This window comes from Salmo trutta, chromosome 21, assembly GCF_901001165.1.
Source record: "Salmo trutta chromosome 21, fSalTru1.1, whole genome shotgun sequence".
Taxonomy (NCBI): domain Eukaryota; kingdom Metazoa; phylum Chordata; class Actinopteri; order Salmoniformes; family Salmonidae; genus Salmo; species Salmo trutta.
In genome coordinates, this window is record NC_042977.1 from 37149232 (window position 1) to 37154647 (window position 5416).

Sequence of the window (5416 nt, forward strand, 5' to 3'; positions counted from 1 at the left end):
CGTCAGCTGCAGACAACAACTAGCGCCAGGTCTGAATTTTGGGGTGTTTTTGTATTTTTGAATGTGTTTTTGGTAGCAGCAACTGCAGTACCATTTTACCTTCAGACTTGAGTGACAGAGAGGTGAGTGAGACATTCAAAACGCTTAAAGGGTAGATGTGTTTACGCAAACTCAGGGTTTGCGCTCTGATAAGTGTTAAAGGTATTACTGTAAGTACAACCAGAGTGTTTCTTGGATTGAGTCTGGCTATGCTTGTACAGATACAGGAAGATTAGCCCTGATGGTACTACCAGTGGGTATTCTGATTTCATTTGTGGATTTGTTATTTGATTTCTGGGCATCGGCATTAGTTAACTACCCTGTTCTAGCTTAGAAACAGTAATGGCGCCGGAGAGGATGGCTGCCATTTTATTGGCTTTTAACCAACTGTGCTATTTGTTTATTTTTTCACATTGTTTGTAACTTATTTTGTACATAATATTGCTGCTACCATCTCTTATGACTGAAAAGAGCTTCTGGACATCAGAACAGCGATTACTCACCTTTGGACTAATAATTTTTCTTTAATGAGTTCGACGGGAGGGATTTACTCCAGACACCCAAACAGGCCCTCATCCCCGTCTTTCGCAGGAGAAAGAGATGGCGATTTCGCAGAAGGAGATCGGGGTGCCTTGTGAAGATCAGGCGACGAGTGGCAAATCTGCCTTTGCCATCCGTACTGTTAGCCAACGTAAAATCGCTGGATAAATGGGACGAACTCAAAGCAGGCATATCATATTCAAAACTGTAATATCTTATGTTTCACCGAGTTGTGGCTGAACGACGATATTAATATAACATACAGCTGGTGGGTTATACACACTATCGACAGGATAAAACAGCAGCCTCCGGTAACAAAAGGGGTGGCAGTCTATGTATATTTGTAAACAACACCTGGTGCACGAAATATAAGGAAGTCTTGAGGTTTTGCTCGCCTGAGGTAGAGTTTCTCATGATAAGCTATCTACCTAGAGAGTTTTCATCTGTATTTTATGTAGCAGTCTACATACCACCACAGACCGATGCTGGCACTAAGACAACGCTCAATGAGCTGTATACCGCCATAAGCAAACAGGAAAACGCTCATCCAAAGGCGACGCTCCTAGTGGCCGGGGACTTTAATGCAGGGAAACTTAAATCAGTTTTCCCTAATTTCTATCAGCACGTTAAATGTGCAACCAGAGGGAAAAAACTCTAGACCACCTTTACGTACAAAGAGACGCGTACAAAGCTCTAACTCACCCTCCATTTGGCAAATCTGACCATAATTCTATCCTCCTGATTCCTGCTTACAAGCAAATATTCAAGCAGGAAGCACCAGTGACTCGGTCAATAAAAAAGGGGTCAGATGAAGCAGATGCTAAACTACAGGACTGTTTTGCTGTCACAGACTGAATATTTTCTGGGATTCTTCTGATGGCATTGAGGAGTACACCACATCAGTCACTGGCTTCATCAATATGTGCATTGACAACTTCGTCCCCACATTGACTGTACGTACATACCCCAACCAGAAGCCATGGATTACAGGCAACATCCGCACTGAGCTAAAGGGTAGAGCTGCCGCTTTCAAGGAGCGGGACTCTAACCCGGAAGCTTATAAGAAATTCCGCTATGCCCTCCGACGAACCATGAAACAGGCAAAGCGTCAATACAGGACTAAGATCGAATCGTACTACACTGGCTCCGATGCTGCTTGGATGTGGCAGGGCTTGCAAACTATTATAGACTACAAAAGAAAGCACAGCCGAGAGCTGCCCAGTGACACAAGCCTACCAGATGAGCTAAATAACTTGTGTGTTCGCTTCGAGGCAAGTAACATTGAAAAATGCATGAGAGCATCAGCTGTTCCGGACGACTGTGTGATCACGCTCTCCACAGCCGATGTGAGTAAGACCTTTAAACAGGTCAACATTCACAAGGCTGCAGGGACAGACGGATTACCAGGACGTGTACTCTGAGCATGCGCTGACCAACTGTCAAGTGTCTTCACTGACATTTTCAACCTCTCCTTGTCTGAGTCTGTAATACCAACATGTTTCAAGCAGACCACCATAGTCTCTGTGCCCAAGAACACTAAGGTATCCTGCCTAAATGACTACCAACCCGTAGCCCTGACGTCTGTTGCCATGAAGTGCATTGGAAGGCTGATCATGGTTCACATCAACACCATAATCCCAGAAACCCTAGACCCAATTCAATTTGCGTACTGACCCAATAGATCCACAGATGATGCAATCTCTATTGTACTCCACACTGCCCTTTCACACCTGGACAAAAGGAACAGCTATGTGACAATGCCATTCATTGACTACAGCTCAGCTTTCATCACCCTAGTGCCCTCAAAGCTCATCACTAAGCTAATGACCCTGGGACTAAACACCTCCCTCTGCAACTGGATCCTAGACTTCCTGACGGGCCGCCCCCAGGTGGTAAGGGTAGGTAACAACACATCCGCCACACCGATCCTCAACACGGGGGCCCCTGAGGGGTGCCTGCTCAGTCCCCTCCTGTGCTCCATGTCACTCATGACTGCACGGTCAGGCATGACTCCAACACCATCATTAAGTTTGCCGATGACACAACGGTGGTAGGTCTGATCACCGACAACGACGAGACAGCCTATAGGGAGGTCAGAGACCTGACATTGTGGTACAAGGACAACAACCTCTCCCTCAACGTGATCAAGACAAAGGAGATTATTCTCATCGATGGGGCTGTATTGGAGCAGGTTGAGGGCTTCAAATTCCTTGGCGTCCACATCGCCAACAAACTAACATGGTCCAAGCACACCAAGACAGTCGTGAAGAGAGCATGACAAAACCTATTCCCCCTCAGGAGACTGAAAAGATTTGGCATGTGTCTCAGATCCTCAAAAGGTTCTATAGCTGCACCATCGAGAGCATCCTGACGGATTGCATCACTGCCTGGTATGGAAACTGCTCGGCCTCTGGCCGCAAAGCACTACAGAGCGTAGTGTGTATGGCGCAGTACATCCCCCGGGCCAAGCTTCCTGCCATCCAGGACCTCTATACCAGGCGGTGTAAGAGGAAGGCCCTAAAAATTGGCAAAGACTCCAGCCACCCTAGTCACAGACTGTTTTCTCTGCTACCGTATGGCAAGCGGTACCGAAATTCCAAGTCTAGGTCCAATAGGCTTCTAAACAGCTTCTACTCCAAGCCAAAGGACTCCTGAACATCTAATCAAATGGCTATCCAGACCATTTGCCTTGCCCCCCCCCCCCCCCTTTTTCTACGCTGCTGCTACTCTCTGTTATTATCTATTCATAGTCACTTTAATAACTCTACCTCGACTAACCGGTGCCCCCGCACATTTTCTCTGTACCGGTACACCCTGTATATAGCCTCACTATTGTTATTTTACTGCTGCTCTTTATTCGTTACTTTAATTTCTTACTTTTCTTTAGGTATTTTCTTAAAACTGCATTGTTGGTTAAGGACTTGTAAGTAAGCATTTCACTGTAATACCTGTTGTATTTGGTGCATGTGACAAATACAATTAGATTTGATTTGAAACAGGTGTGAATAATACAAACGTAATATAATGCATTTGATGGATAGGTCCGTGTGTGTGTGTGACACCTTGTTGGGTTGGTAAGTGATGACCACCTGCACTTGGCTGCCAACGAGGGCAGGAGTCCAGCAATGTATGGTTAGGGCAGCATGGGTCAAGTCTCAGGTTGATGTGTGTGTGAGTGTGTGTCGGTAATGTCAGTGTGTGTTGCGTATGTTGTCCAACACTGGTGATAGTAGACTTGGGTTGGACCATCATTATTCTTCACTACACCCCTCTAGCTGATGTTTCCCAGAGGAAATACACCTTTAATAGTAGTAGAGATATAGTATAGAAACATAAATGTACGTAGCTTGATTTTGGTCTTTTATACCCTCCTGGCAATAACAGGTGCATACTGGTGCCTTTTATCCTGGTTCATGTATGTATCTCACAATTAGGCCTAAATCATGCATTGATGTTCTCTTTTTCTATCCTCTGTTTATCAACAAAAGACACTGGTTGTAGGGGGTCTACAATAACTAGTGAGGTGAGGACTAGTTACACACACACACACACACACACACACACACACACACACACACACACACACACACACACACACACACACACCACACACACACCACACACGCGCACACCTAAATTATATCTGTTTTTTTTAATGCAGTACAGCATGCAATGTAATTAACCCACAAGTAAAGCCAGTCTCCCTTCTTCTCTGTCAGATGCCGTCCCCCACAGCTCAGGGTCTAGGCCCAGGTCAGGAGAAGAAGATCGGCCACAGGAGAGTAGACGCCTCTGGAGAGACCACCTATAAGAAGGTACACTACTCCTTTCCTCTCCTGCATCCCTCTCTCTCCTTTCCTCTCCTGCATCCCTCTCTCTCCTTTCCTCTCCTGCATCCCTCTCTCTCCTTTCCTCTCCTGCATCCCTCTCTCTCCTTTCCTCTCCTGCATCCCTCTCTCTCCTTTCCTCTCCTGCATCCCTCTCTCTCCTTTCCTCTCCTGCATCCCTCTCTCTCCTTTCCTCTCCTGCATCCCTCTCTCTCCTTTCCTCTCCTGCATTCCTCTCTCTCCTTTCTCTCCTTGCCCTCTCTCTCCTTTCCTCTCCTGCATCCCTCTCTCTCCTTTCCTCTCCTGCATCCCTCTCTCTCCTTTCCTCTCCTGCATCCCTCTCTCTCCTTTCCTCTCCTGCATCCCTCTCTCTCCTTTCCTCTCCTGCATCCCTCTCTCTCCTTTCCTCTCCTGCATCCCTCTCTCTCCTTTCCTCTCCTGCATCCCTCTCTCTCCTTTCTCTCCTGCATCCTCTCTCTCCTTTCCTCTCCTGCATCCCTCTCTCTCCTTTCCTCTCCTGCATCCCTCTCTCTCCTTTCCTCTCCTGCATCCCTCTCTCTCCTTTTCCTCTCCTGCATCCCTCTCTCTCCTTTCCCTCTCCTGCATCCCTCTCTCCTCCTTTCCTCTCCTGCATCCCTCTCTCTCCTTTCCTCTCCTGCATCCCTCTCTCTCCTTTCCTTCTCCTGCATCCCTCTCTCTCCTTTCTCTCCTGCATCCCTCTTCTCTCCTTTCCTCTCCTGCATCCCTCTCCTCTCCTCCTTTCTTCTCCTGCATCCCTCTCTATCCTTTCTTCTCCTGCATCCCTCTCTCTCCTTTCTTCTCCTGCATCCCTCTTTCTCCTTTCTTCTCCTGCATCCCTCTCTCATTCCTCTCCTGCATCCCTTCTCTCTCCTTTCCTCTCCTGCATCCCTCTCTCTCCTTTCCCCTCCTGCATCCTCCTCTCTCTTCCTTTTTCCTTCTCCTGCATCCCTCTCTTCCTCCTTCTCCCTCCGCTCTCTCCTTCTCCTTTC

General features: G+C 47.3%; 1 long non-coding RNA gene across 1 annotated transcript; it reads left to right on the top strand.

Annotated features, from left to right (window-relative positions):
- Window positions 1–4382, top strand: LOC115157356 (uncharacterized). Its single transcript, XR_003868430.1, has 3 exons — window positions 1–122; window positions 4068–4102; window positions 4299–4382. It is a non-coding gene; the product is annotated as an uncharacterized LOC115157356 (long non-coding RNA).
- Window positions 4383–5416: the final 1034 nt, after the last annotated feature.